We start from the raw sequence: 15,728 nt of genomic DNA on the forward strand, positions 1-15,728 counted from the left end.
AAATAACATTCAACAACCTAGTCAGCCACTCCAAACCCGCTTTCCCCACACACTTCCAAAATTCTACTGGAATCTCGTCAGGCCCGGTCGCTCTGCCCCTACACATCTTACTCATAGCTCCTACGACCTCCTCAACCTTGATGTGCCTGCAGCACCCACAATCACTGTGACTCTTGGAATGCCTCAATTTACCTAGCACAATACCCCGATCCCCTACTTCATTAAGAAGTTTTTGAAAGTAGGTCCATCATCTCTTCTTTATCTGGGGATCTTCCACCAATACTCTACCGTCATCGTCCTTGATGCATCTCACTTGGTCTAAATCTCGAGATTTCCTCTCTCTCAGCTTGGCCAGCCTAAATAATTTCTTCTCCCCGCCTTTTTCCCCTAGTTCGTCATACATACGACTATAAGTAGCAGTCTTAGCCTCCGTGACCGCCAGTTTCACTTCCTTCCTAGCTACATTATACCTCTCCATGCACACTCGCCTCTCCTCCTCACCTATGCTCCCCACTAAGGTCCGATATGCCTCCTTCTTCGCTTCCACTTTACCTTGACACTACAACAAAAAAGGTCTTTAGCGGTAATAAGAAAACCTTTTAGCGGCAATAGATATTGCCGCTAAATGATTTACCGGCTATTCTTTTTTAGCCGTGGTTGCTGGCGTCGCTAAAGCCTTTAGTGGCCATTCGATGAAGTGCCGGTAATGCTAGGTTCTATTGCCACTAAAAGTCCCAGGCTTTAACGGCTAAAGTTTAGCGGCAATTAAATGGATACTAAATCCATTTCATAATAGGCTTATATTGTGCTTCAATGGTCAATCTTTTTGGCCGATATATCTAATTATATTGCAGCTAAAAGTAGAATGCTTTAATGTCAAATATTTTAGTGGCAATTTAGTGGCTGCAAAATCTATTCCATAATAGGCTTAATTTGAACTTTAATGTCTAATATTTTGGCCAGTAAATCAAACTATATTGCCGCCAAAAGTCACATCAAATTAAATTAAATTGTCACTAAAAGTCATAGGCTATAATGGCAATTGTGTAGCTGCAACTATAACAAATGCTAAATCAAATTAGTTCTCGATTAAAAATACCCTTTTAGCGGCAAATAAAAAACCAAACTATCTTTAAACTACAAAAATGCTAATAAAATACGCTACTTAACTCATAAAAATATAATATATTTCATTCAATCTAGAAAAACAAAAGAAAGTATTAATTCTTACTAATGTATCAACGACATGTAAGATAAAATTACATTGTTCAAACAAAATAACCAATATTATGATAGCTAATACTATATAATATTCATAATAACAAAAGAGTAGAAGCCCTCAAACAATTCTGCAAATCTTCCTCGTACTGAAATCTTTCACATCATACTGTTTAACCTGAAATAACAAAATAAGTAATATGAAAAATGAATCTCCTTTTACTCATTTGTTATTTCTATCATTTAGATGATAGTCCTATCTAAAATACAATAACTCGTACAGGCATATACATGCACACCAATTCTGGACAAATAGAGAGGCAAATGAATATATACATGTACACCAATTCTGGACAAATAGCGAGGCAAAGGAATATATACATGTAAACCAGATGTTGTGACATTTGAGATTCTCATCAATCATTTATGCAAAAGTTACAAGGTCGATGAGGCAATGCAGGTGTTTGAGAAGATGGGAGACAGTGAAAGTGATGGCATTCTTGTTAAGCCAGACCTTGTTCTCTACAATACATTGATTGATGGGCTTTGTAAGGTAGGGTGGCAAGAAGAAGGGTTTAAGTTGATGGAAAAGATGAGGCTGGAGAGTAGATATGAACCTAATACTGTTACCTATTGCTTGATAGATGGTTTCTGCAAAGCAGGCGAGATTAAGAGGTCATATGAGCTTTTTGACCAGATGAAAAAGGGCAGGGTAGTGCCAAATGTGATTTCTCTGAATACTTTGCTTGATGGAATGTGCAAGCATGGGAAACCTGATTGCTACACCTACAACACTTTGATATCATATTTCAGCCAGAAGGAGCATTTTGCAACTGCCCATAGAGTTATGAAGATGATGATTGATGATGGTTATTTGCCTAATGTTGTTACATATGGAGCACTAATTCATGCATATTGTTTAGGTGGAAATGTTGATGAAGCTATGAAAATATTCCAGACTAGTTGCGGACTATAACAGTAAAGAATGACATGAGGAAGAGTTTTTCCATATTAGACAATGTTACTGCAATTTTTTCTTCAAATAACTCTAACTCTTCTATTTAAGCACTTTGCTACAAAGAACCCGAAAAATGTGCATAGTTCAACTAAAACAGACTGACTCTTTTATCTGTTGACCTTCGCAATGCAAGAAGAAGAAGTTCTTGCATTATAACATGAAAATCATGAGTTTTTAGCCCCGATATTTTTCGTTTGCGAATGCAACGTGAGATATTAGTCGCATGGCCATGTGGAAACTTGGCGTTTTGCAGTACTTCATAAAATAACTCTTTTTTTGTTGGAGACATTGTGAAAAAAGTAGCAGGAAGGTTTGTCCTCCCACTAGCTCGAGTTTGAGGCCATATGCTTGGTCTTATTTTCATCTCCTTCAAGTCCAATCGAGCTTCTACGTTATCTTTTGACTTTTTACCAAGACCCAACAATGTATAAATTAAGTTATCACACACATTCTTTTCTATGTGTATCACATCAAGATTATGACGCACCAAGTTATACTCCCAATAAGGAAGATTGAAAAAAAATACTTCTTTTTTTCCATGTGTTTTTCATCACCCCGCTTAAATCTTCACTTGATTGACCGAGAGTAAACTTTATATCTCTAACTTGATTTAGAACTTGTGATCCAGATACTGGATTATAAGGTGCAGGTCTTGATTCTTTAGTCTCATCAAACGACTTTGCATCATTTCGATATTTGTGCACAGGCTTCAAGAAAAATCGATGGCCCATATAACAAAATTTTCCCCCATGTTTGAGTCTTCTAGATTCAGTGTTTATGTTAAAAGAAGGGCATGTAAATTTACTATAAGTGCACCATCCAGAGAGATTACCATATGTTGGAAAATCATTTATAGTCCACATGAGAGTTGCTCGCATTTTAAATGTCTCCTTAGCAAAGGCATCATATGTTTCTACCCCGACATCCCATAATTCATTTAACTCTTCTATTAAAGGTTCCAGAAAGACATCAATGTTATTGCCAGGCCCTTTTGGTCCAGGAATAAGTAATGACAAAATAAAAAACTCTTTTTTCATGCACATCCAAGGTGGGAGATTATATGACATTATAATTATTGGCCATGTACTATGAACAGTTCGCATTGTACCAAATGGATTAAATCCATTAAAAGTTAATCCTAAACGAATATTACGGGGATTTCTAGTGAATTCTGGATATTTATTATCGAAACTTTTCCAAGCTTCAGAATATACAGGATGTCGTAAAACTCCATCTTTGTTGTGTTCTTCATGATGCCACCGCATAAGCTTAGAAGTTTCTGAAGACATAAATAATCTTTGTAACATTGGTTTTAAAGGAAAATACCTTAGGACTTTGGCTGGAATTTTTCTATAAAAAATTTTCCATCTAGAAGCCCCACAAATTAAGCATTTATTAACATCCTTACTGGAAAATTCATTCCTAAAAAGCATGCAATCATTGGGACAAGCATGATTTTTTTTTTGTACTTTAAGCCCAACACTTCAAGTATCTTTTTAGTCTCATAGAAAGAAGGAGGCAACTTTTCACCCTCAGGCAGTGCATCTTTTAATAGTCCAAGCAAAGCATTAAAAGATTCATTTGTCCATATGAATGACCGTTTCATATTGTAGAGATGCAGCAAAAATGACAGTTTATTAAACTTCTTGCATCCAGGATATAGTTCTTCATTTGAATCCTTCAAGAGTTGTTCAAACTTATCCACCTCTGGATGAGATTGATTTATAAATGGATTAGTATTATTTTCTTCTGAGTTTGGCTCCATCTCACCCCTTTCACTAATATCACTAACCATAGACTGGGTAAAGCCTCCAGAAGCATCATGTATCATTCCTATCATATCATCACCCCTTATAGTTAATTGTCTGTAATTATTTACATGAATACTATTTGATTCATTCAGAGACTCCCCATGACAAAATAAAGTATCATGTGATGGCATAACACCATTAACCACAAGATGATCATATGCAGTAGCCCGATTTACTTGATAGTATAGCACACATTGTGAACAAGGACATGAAATTGTTTCTCTTTCACGAAAGGCGTAGTTTAGAAAATTCTCTACTCCATCCAAATATTCTTTACTGACTCTATCATAATACATCCATTTCTTACTTCTAGGCTTGTCCACGACTATTCAAGGATTTTTTTTTCTTTCAATAATAGCTAAAAATAATTTAGTACAAAAGAGAAAATAACCTAAATGGTAGTTCTAGAAAAAATGTAGTTATAGATGAGATATTAACATGATTATATAGCTCAAAGAAGTCATTTCAACAATAAAATTAAGGACTGGGAATAAATTAAAAACAATAAGAAATGCAAATTAAACTATTATTTGGTATTAGAACACCAGTTTCTAGTTTTTTTTTTGTACTCTTAATGTGCATATTCAGCTGGCTCAGAAACGACTTCACAGATGCATAATCATTAAGAAGCACCTAAGACGACCGCTTGCAAACTATAACTAAAATTCATTATAATGCAATTTTGCTCAATGAATCAACACCAATTAAACACCTAATAAGCCGCATTATACAAAATGAATTCATAAAAACTAAATAACACTATCAAATTGTGGAAAACCTAACTACCCAATACTGTTTTTTAAAGAATCTTTAATTGCCACATAAATTCCATGGAATGAAATTTCAGATGTTTTTCACCATTAAATTTCACTATTGACACATCAGAATGATAAAAAAGTGTTCAACTTGATGTTTAATTTGATATTTGAATTTTTGAGAAGTTAATATGTATAAAATAATTGGGAGGGAGAAGTAGCACCATAGAATCTAGAGATATAACACAAAATAAATATCTCAGTAAGCAAAAAGTGCAAACCAAATTAAAGTTATAATTATCAATAGAAAAAGTTTCATCATTCACTTCAAGAACGTGAATCAATCTGACAATATCCTAAAAGATAGAGATAGAGATAGAGGTGTATAAAGAGAAATTAAGAGAAAAATATAAAAGTATAGAAAAATAGATAGAAATCATACCTTTCAATTGGCGAAAATTTTGGTTGCTAGAGGCGGAGGTTTTCTTACACCATGAAAATTGTAAAAGCTTTTTTAAGAATGAGACCTAATTCTTAGAGGCGTAGGTTTTCCTTTTTTTGGGCAAATCAGAGAAGTGATATAATATTTAGGCGGGAGAAGATTTAGAGGGGAAAAAAATTAGAGGGAAAAGAAAAGGTAAAAATAAAAGCTTAGCAGACTAATTCTCTTGAATCACCTTAAAAAATATATTTATTGCTGACAAATGTTTATTAGCTGCTAATGTTTTGCCTTCACTAAACAATTTAGCAGCAATTAAGTTATTGCCTTTAAATAATTGCCGCTAAAGACCTTTTTTGTTGTAGTGTGAACCACTTCATTCCACCACCAGTCTCTTTTGTGCCTGCCAGAGATGCCCGCCGAGACCCCCTAATATCTCTTTCGTAGCTTCCCTTATACAGTCTGTTGTCGTTGATCACATAGTGCTCGCTTCTCCACTACTCCCCCAAGCTCCCATAACCGACAACCGCCCCTTCAACTCTTGGGCTTTATCCTTAGTTAAGGCTCCCCACCTGATTCTCGGTCTTCCTCGAGCAGACATTTTCCTCCTCTTCATCGTAATACCAATGTCCATCACCAAGAGCCTATGTCGCGTCACGAATATCTCACCTGGAATCACCTTGCAATCCTTGCACAACCCTCTGTCCGCCTCCTAAGGAGGAGATAGTCAATTTGAGTTGTCGCCACCGTATAGTCAATTTGAGTCTTCGCCACCGTATTTTGAAAAGTAACCAAATGCTCATCCCTATTCGGGAAGCTAGAGTTTGCAATCACCAGCCCAAAAATCTTAGCAAAGTCCAGTAACTAGGTTCCTCCTCCATTCCTCTCCCCAAAACTGAAGCCTCCATGCACTTCGTCATACCCACTTGCGGTCTCCCCAATATGACCATTGTAATCCCATCCTATGAATAACTTCTCAGCGGGTGGTACCTGATGCATAATCTCATCTAACCCCTCCCAAAAGCGCCGTTTAACCTCCTCATCTAGGCCCACATGAGGCACATATGCGCTAACGACGTTTAGGGTGCACTGTCCAACCATCAACTTAATAATCATCAATCTATCATTCACTCGTCTAACCTCAACCACAGACTCTCTAAGTTCCCTATCCGCCAAAATACTCACTCCATTCTTACCTTTCTGAGTTCCTGAGTTCCAAATTTTATACCCGTTTGCATCCCTCGCACTCGACCCTATCCACCTTGTCTCCTGGACACACTCTATATTGAACTTCCTCTTCCGGAGGATCTTCTCCAACTCTATAGACTTACCTGTCAATGTACCTACGTTCCATGATCCAATCCTTAACCGACAAACACCCTTGTTCCCTTTACCTCCCTTGCCTCCCAACCCACCCCTTAACCCCCGCCCTGCCTCCCGATTCACCCCCCGCTCCCCCCAAGGACATGAATTCATTCGACCATTCCAGACCACAGCCACTATAACTCCAGCTTACTAAGGGGAATCACTAACACACATAACAGACCAAACAAGAAGAAGATGAGTTTCCACTATAGGCCCACTAATACTCTGAATAAACTAATAAGAACTACGACAACAACAATTTAACTAACACAATAGAGGGAAACAGGAAAACGAGAGATACCAACTCCCGTGAGTAGAACCTAGGAATTTTCTTGGTATCCGATGGTGTTGTGGTCACCTAGCTCTTTCAAGTCCAACTCCTGTCGTTCCTTGCTGACCTCGGGTTCTTCTTCACTGTTTACACGTGCACGCCTCGCTCGCCACCAAAAGTCACCGGTCCTAACCTGAAATACACATAAAATACCATAGAGCCAAACAAATAGGGGGCTGTCACTGCTACCACTGGTGATGCCCAGCCGTTGCAAAGAAACACAAAGAAAAAAGGAAGCGAATTTGAAGGTGCTAGTTAATGGACAAACAAATATTGCAAAATTAGTAAAATTGCTTCGTGTATGGATATACACTTCTTATTGAAGTTGTTGCACTGAAAAGGAAAATTGCTTCATTTATGAGAGAGAAACCGAATGCCAAAATAAAAGCACCAAAGAGATTAGATCTGGAAATGGGTTGATTAGATATTAGAAATTCAATGTTCACAATGAAGCAAAAATATTTGTGGGTCTGATCCTTACCTTCGCCGATGGAAAGAAAAGAGGGAATTAAGAATTTGAGAGCTACGCCAGTAACGAGATAAAGGAGCAGAAAATGGAAGGGAAAGGAAAAGTAGAAAAATAGAGAGGGGGGAGCGGGGAGCGGGGAGCGGGGAGAGAGAGGAGAATGGTCCCTCAAATCCTCAAGTCTAGGTCTCTGATACCAAGCTATAGTTTCCCTAATTTTTAACCTTTAAATTCCATAAATTACAACTCTAATCCGTGAAATAATACCATAGGAACGAGTTTTTAGTCCAAAATTCTTACCTCAACGAAGTTCCATTGAATTTCCTCTTCAAAATCGCCCCAAATGCTCAAAAGCCGACGTAGAATGATGAAAAATAGCTCAAAATCGCGAAGGACACAATTTATATCTTCTGGATCAGGCATTTTCGCATCTGCGGCCCAATTTCCGCTTCTGCGGTACCGCATTTGCGGTCCTTGAACCGCACCTGCAATTTTTCACTTAAGTCCCAACTTCCGCTCCTGCGATCTCTTTTTCGCATCTGCGGCCCCTAAGCCGCTTCTGCGGTTCCAACCTTCCCAGGCCCTTTCCGCTTCTATGGCATCGCACCTGCGGTACCCAATCCACAGATGCAGAAATACCAGAAACAGCAAATTTGTAGCTTTCTCAAAAAAATTCCAAACTCTCCGTCAACCATCCGAAATCACCCGAAGACCCCCGGGACCTCAACCAAAAATACAAACACCTCACATAACCTGATTCAAACTTGTACAAATCTTCAAAACACCTCAAACAACATCAAATCAACCAAAACACATCAGATTCAAGCCTAAGTTTCCAAATTCTTCTAAACTACGCTTTCAATCAAAAAGTCTATCAAACCTCGTCCGAATGACCTGAAATTTTGCACACACGTCACATTCAACACTATGGAGCTACTCCAACTTTCGAAATTTCATTCCGACCCTCGGATCAAAATCTCACTATCGAACCGGAAATCTCCAAAATTTGACTTTCGGCATTTCAAGCCTAAATTAGCTACCAACCTCCAAAACACAATCCGATCACGCCCTTAAGCCCGAAATCACCCAACTGAGCTAATGGGACCATCGAATTTTCATTCCGAGGCCGTCTTCATACTGTTCCGACTACGGTTACGGAAGCTCTCATTTAGGGACTAAGTGTCCCAAAACTCTCCGAAACTCACAACCATCCCGGCAAATCAAAATAGCAGAATTAAACACGGGGAAAAGCAGTTAATAGGGGATCGGGGCGTAAATTCTTAAAACGACCGGCCGAGTCGTTACATCCTCCCACACATTCGTTCGTCCTCGAACGAGCATACAGACATATCAAAAATATTAAGAGTATTTTTGAGCCGTTTGAACCCAACATATCCAAACAGAAGTATCTTGTGCAGGTTATAAATAGTCAACTAATTTGGCACAAACATGCTAAGGGAGTTTCTACTCTTTCACTTTATTTCCTTTCCTACTGCATTTTTAGAATATCCTCAACTCTTAAAACTCACAGCAATATCTTGAGGTACGTTTACCACCATTATAATACCTTAAACACCAACAACTCCATAGCTATGCTCATCTAATGAGTGATATGTAATGTATAAGTTAAAAATAAAGTCTACAGTTTACTGACTAGTGACTACTAATTACTTCGATCTGTCCTTTTACCTCTTCTAATCTTGATTGTTATTGCATGCAGTTGTAACTTTGAAACCTAAGTTTTAAACGTGAAAGTAGCAGTGGTTAGGGTAAGTGGACTGGTTTCTGCATATGAATTGGCAAAAGTTGTGGTTTATGAAAAGGAGGATTAACTCGGCGGCCACGCCAAGTCTGTCACTGTCGACGGCGTTGATGATGACCTTGGTCAGTTGGTCTTATGGTCTTCAATCGGGTAAGTATTCATTTGACCAAATAGTTTTTAAATTTATTAGGCAAAAACCAAATTACGAAAATTACATACCTAAACTTGTACGGGATTGGCAATTCGGTGCAACATAAATGACATATTATACGTTTAACCTTTTATAATTTGACATCTGTAATTTGACTTTTTAATTACAATTTATCAAATTTTAACATATTTTTTTCCCTTTTCTCTCCACCACAAGTGAGACCAACAAGAATCATAAACCAGCAAAATGATCAGATATTCCACTTCACTCTGCGGCAACCATATCGGAAAGCTTCTAATAGCGACCCTCGGCCATAAACTAACATCAACCCCTTCATTGATAAAAATCATACTCCAAACACTTAAAATGTGAAGATGAGAGCCTTTTTTCGCCAGAATTTCATAATAAAATCAACCATCGCCATCTGAGTAATCGATGCGATTTCCTTATGGCCGAAAATCGAGTTATGGGTTACCTTCTTCCCTCTAGATCTTTCTATTCAATTTGAAAAAAAAAGAAGCTATAATTCCTTTTTAGAAAAAGTATAATAACGAAAAGAATGAAGAGGGGGTGGGAACAAAAGGTTGGGAGTGAGCGATGGCGTAAGAAACGGAAAGAATGGGGAAAGGGGGTTAGGAACGTCGGAGATGGATGGGGTGGGAACGAAGGAGATGGGAGAAAATGTTGGGATCTTAAAGTTTTTTAATTCTTTTTTATCTTTTTTTATTATTTAAATTTTTTCGTTTATTTTACTATTTTCTATCAAAACTACTATATTCACACGCCATTTAAGTGTGAGTTGCACGTAGTTTGGCCATGTCAACAATGTTTCTTCCACGTATATATAGTCAACAGTCAAATATGTTTATTGCTCCTTACTTTGTAAAGTAAAGGTGCTATATTGGGAAACTTATAAGTTCATTTACCGGGTTGATAATCCAATGCAAGTTGAAATGGCAGGAGGCTGTTTTTCCTTTAAAACGCACAGATTCTATGAGTTTGAATAAATAGGTATAGCTACACAATGTGAAAGGTAGTTAAGCGAACACCTTTTTGTTAAAAAATTATATATATATATATATATATATATATAGAACACCCTTGATAAAGAAGAGTGAGGCAACCCAATTATCTAGAGTGTTCAAAGCGAGCTTTTGTTTAGGAGTTTAAACCACTGTATGTGTAAAAACAAACAACTAATTTAAAAGTAGTTTTTAAATTTAAAGTTATTTTTTAAATTAATTTTATAATTTAAAAGTCAAGCTCTATAAAAATTTCTTCAACAAAGCTCTCTATATAGTATAATCCATCTCGGTTCTCTTTTTCTTTTAGTTTTATGCTTACTTTTATCATTAAAATTTCTATTGTTATCTTTTTATGTTAGTTTTGATTTATAAAATTAAAGCTCTATTACAAGTATCTTTATTATTTAGCTAAATGTAGTATATTTCACTAAAAAAAATGTGGTGTATCCGTTTATCTAAAAAGAATTATTGAGAGTCATTTCTTGTGAAAAATCTTTCCTTTAGTGAACGAAAAGACTTGTGAAATTATTTCACTGAAATGAGAGTCAAATCCCGAATCTTTCCTTTAAGTTGTCTCCACAACCCAAAAAAGACAAAAGAAAAAAGAAGTCCTGGCCCTAAAACTCTCTTCTCCATCGGAAATAGCCTCTTTGCTCCAGGTAGGCGTAAGGTTTGCGTATACACTACTCTCCCAAGACTCCACTGGTGTGATTATATTAGGTTGTTGTTATTGTAACCATTATATCTTTAAATTTATGGGTTCTGACCTATCATTTGTTGAAATTTAATGAATTTTTATACATAAATTTATTCCTTCAAGAGCTTGGATTGCATCAGAAGGAGTATGTCGTCTATTGTGACAGTCAAAGTGCAATAGACCTTAGCAAGAACTCTATGTACCATGCAAGGACCAAACACATTGATGTGAGATATCATTGGATTCGAGAAATGGTAGATGATGAATCTCTAAAAGTCTTGAAGATTTCTACAAATGAGAATCCCGCAGATATGCTGACCAAGGTGGTACCAAGGAACAAGTTCGAGCTATGCAAAGAACTTGTCGGCATGCATTCAAACTAGAAGACAGTGCTACCTCCTCTGGATGAATGAGACTGGAGGGGGAGATTGATGATGTCCATCTCATTGAAGAAGTATTAGGCATGTGCCTAATAAGAGTTTTCTTTGGTTTGGTAGCCAACCTTGTTGACTTGGTTTGGTTGGTAGCCAACCTTGTTGAATTTCTTTGGTTTGGTAGCCAACTTTGTTGAATTGTGAAAAGTGTGTGTAAATTGTCAAATATGGTAGGCTTTAGAGAGTGAAACTTTGGCTATAAAAGGAGAGCTTCAACTCTCATTTCTTCACACCAACAAAGAGAGAAAGAAAGAGTGAGGTTTCACAGACAAGGTATAAGAAAATAGTCTGTGAAGAAAATAGAGAGTGAGCGATATTGTAGTGAGGTGGGAATATCAAAAGAGGGTTATTTCTTTTGAGTGTTGTAGTGGTCTTTGGAGTATTTACCTCCGACCTACAAAGTGTAAAATTCCTTACTATAGTGATATCAGTTGCTCCTCTCGGGGTCGTGGTTTTTTTTTCCCTTATTCAGAAGGGTTTTCCACGTAAAAATTTTGGTGTCATTGTTACTCTTTTATTCTTGTTAATTACCGTATCTCGGTGCTACATTATTATTCCGCTTTATTACCGTGAATATTATTTTGGTAAGGGGTTTATTCCCAACAACTGGTATCAGAGCACAGGTTCTGCTCGTTCACTGAAATACTATTCACTGTCGGTAGTACTATACTTGGTGAAAAATAAAAATGTCCGGAGTAAAGTACGAGGTAGCAAAATTCAACGGAGATAACGGTTTCTCAACATGGCAAAGAAGGATGAGAGATCTGCTCATCCAACAAGGATTACACAAGGTTCTAGATGTTGATTCCAAAAAGCCTGATACCATGAAAGCTGAGGATTGGGCTGACTTGGATGAAAGAGCTGCTAGTGCAATTAGGTTGCACTTATCAGATGATGTGGTAAATAACATCATTGATGAAGACACTGCACGAGGAATTTGGACAAGGTTGGAAAGCCTATACATGTCCAAAACGCTGACAAATAAATTGTACCTGAAGAAGCAGTTATACGCCCTACACATGAGTGAAGGTACGAATTTTTTGTCACATTTAAATGTGTTTAACGGACTAATCACACAGCTTGCCAACCTCGGAGTGAAAATCGAGGAAGAAGATAAAGCCATCTTGCTATTGAACTCGTTGCCATCTTCGTACGATAACTTGGCAACAACCATCCTGCACGGTAAGACTACTATTGAGTTGAAAGATGTCACATCGGCTCTTCTACTCAATGAGAAGATGAGAAAGAAGCCTGAAAATCAAGGACAGGCTCTCATCACAGAAGGTAGAGGCAGGAGTTATCAAAGGAGTTCGAACAACTATGGTAGATCCGGAGCTCGTGGGAAGTCAAAGAACCGATCCAAATCAAGAGTCAGAAATTGCTACAACTGTAATCAACCAGGTCACTTCAAAAGAGATTGCCCAAATCCAAGGAAGGGCAAAGGTGAAACCAGTGGCCAGAAGAATGACGACAACACAGCCGCCATGGTGCAAAATAATGATAATGTTGTCCTCTTTATAAATGAGGAAGAGGAATGCATGCACCTGTCAGGTTCAGAGTCGGAATGGGTGGTTGACACAGCGGCATCTCACCATGCCACACCGGTAAGAGATCTTTTTTGCAGATATGTAGCAGGTGATTTCGGCACAGTGAAAATGGGTAACACAAGTTACTCAAAGATTGCGGGGATTGGTGACATTTGTATCAAGACAAATGTCGGATGCACATTGGTTCTAAAGGATGTGCGGCATGTACCTGATTTACGGATGAACTTGATCTCGGGAATTGCTTTAGACCGAGATGGATACGAGAGCTATTTTGCAAATCAAAAGTGGAGACTCACTAAGGGATCATTGGTGATTGCAAAGGGAGTTGCTCGTGGCACGTTGTACAGGACAAATGCAGAAATATGCCAAGGTGAATTGAACGCGGCACAAGATGAGATTTCTGTAGATTTGTGGCACAAAAGAATGGGTCATATGAGCGAGAAGGGATTGCAGATTCTTGCCAAGAAATCACTCATTTCTTATGCCAAAGGTACAACGGTAAAACCTTGTGACTACTGTTTATTTGGTAAGCAGCATAGAGTCTCATTTCAGACATCGTCTGAAAGAAAATTGAATATACTTGATTTAGTATATTCTGATGTTTGCGGCCCAATGGAAATTGAATCAATGGGCGGTAACAAATATTTTGTTACTTTTATTGATGATGCTTCACGAAAATTATGGGTTTATATTTTGAAAACCAAAGATCAGGTGTTTCAAGTTTTCCAGAAGTTTCATGCTCTAGTAGAAAGGGAGACGGGTCGAAAGCTAAAGCGTCTCCGAAGTGACAATGGAGGTGAGTACACTTCAAGGGAATTTGAAGAGTATTGTTCAAGTCATGGGATCAGACATGAAAAGACAGTTCCTGGAACCCCACAGCACAATGGCGTAGCCGAGAGGATGAACCGCACCATTGTGGAGAAGGTGAGAAGCATGCTCAGAATGGCTAAACTGCCTAAGTCATTCTGGGGTGAAGCAGTTCAGACAGCCTGTTACCTGATCAATAGGAGTCCATCAGTTCCGTTGGCGTTTGAAATCCCAGAGAGAGTTTGGACCAACAAGGAGGTGTCCTACTCGCATCTGAAGGTGTTCGGTTGCAGAGCTTTTGCACATGTACCAAAAGAGCAGAGAACAAAGCTGGATGATAAATCTGTTCCCTGCATATTTATCGGATATGGAGATGAAGAGTTCGGGTACAGACTGTGGGATCCTGTAAAGAAGAAGGTCAACAGAAGCAGAGATGTAGTCTTCCGAGAAAGTGAAGTTGGAACTGCTGCTGATATGTTAGAAAAGGCGAAAAATGGTATAATTCCTAACTTTGTTACTATTCCTTCTACTTCTAACAATCCCACAAGTGCAGAAAGTACAACCGACGAGGTTGCCGAGCAGGTGGAGCAACCTGGTGAGGTTATTGAGCAGGGGGAGCAACTTGATGAAGGTGTCGAGGAAGTGGAGCACCCCACTCAGGGAGAAGAACAACCTCAACCTCTGAGGAGATCAGAGAGGCCAAGGGTAGAGTCACGCAGGTACCCTTCCACAGAGTATGTCCTCATCAGTGATGAGGGGGAGCCAGAAAGTCTTAAGGAGGTGTTGTCCCATCCAGAAAAGAACCAGTGGATGAAAGCTATGCAAGAAGAGATGGAATCTCTCCAGAAAAATGGCACATACAAGTTGGTTGAACTTCCAAAGGGTAAAAGACCACTCAAATGCAAATGGGTCTTTAAACTCAAGAAAGATGGAAATGGCAAGCTGGTCAGATACAAAGCTCGATTGGTGGTTAAAGGCTTCGAACAAAAGAAAGGTATTGATTTTGACGAAATTTTCTCACCTGTTGTCAAAATGACTTCTATTCGAACAATTTTGAGCTTAGCAGCTAGCCTAGATCTTGAAGTGGAGCAGTTAGATGTGAAAACTGCATTTCTTCATGGAGATTTGGAAGAGGAGATTTATATGGAGCAGCCAGAAGGATTTGAAGTAGCTGGAAAGAAACACATGGTGTGCAAATTGAATAAGAGTCTTTATGGATTGAAGCAGGCACCAAGGCAGTGGTACATGAAGTTTGACTCATTCATGAAAAGTCAAACATACCTAAAGACCTATTCTGATCCATGTGTATACTTCAAAAGATTTTCTGAGAATAACTTTATTATATTGTTGTTGTATGTGGATGACATGTTAATTGTAGGAAAAGACAAGGGGTTGATAGCAAAGTTGAAAGGAGATCTGTCCAAGTCATTTGATATGAAGGACTTGGGCCCAGCACAACAAATTCTAGGGATGAAGATAGTTCGAGAGAGAACAAGTAGAAAGTTGTGGCTATCTCAGGAGAAGTACATTGAACGTGTACTAGAACGCTTCAACATGAAGAATGCTAAGCCAGTCAGCACACCTCTTGCTGGTCATCTAAAGTTGAGTAAGAAGATGTGTCCTACAACAGTGGAGGAGAAAGGAAACATGGCTAAAGTTCCTTATTCTTCAGCAGTCGGAAGCTTAATGTATGCAATGGTATGTACTAGACCTGATATTGCTCACGCAGTTGGTGTTGTCAGTAGGTTTCTTGAAAATCCTGGAAAGGAACATTGGGAAGCAGTCAAGTGGATACTCAGGTACCTGAGAGGTACCACGGGAGATTGTTTGTGCTTTGGAGGATCTGATCCAATCTTGAAGGGCTATACAGATGCTGATATGGCGGGTGACATTGACAACAGA

At 38.4% G+C, this 15,728-nt stretch overlaps 1 pseudogene; it reads left to right on the forward strand.

The window, feature by feature from the left end:
- The window catches only part of LOC104215315 (uncharacterized), a 47,046-nt pseudogene that overhangs the window by 22,437 nt on the left and 8,881 nt on the right, over window positions 1-15,728 (forward strand).

This window comes from Nicotiana sylvestris, chromosome 1 (genome assembly GCF_000393655.2).
Source record: "Nicotiana sylvestris chromosome 1, ASM39365v2, whole genome shotgun sequence".
Classification (NCBI taxonomy): domain Eukaryota; kingdom Viridiplantae; phylum Streptophyta; class Magnoliopsida; order Solanales; family Solanaceae; genus Nicotiana; species Nicotiana sylvestris.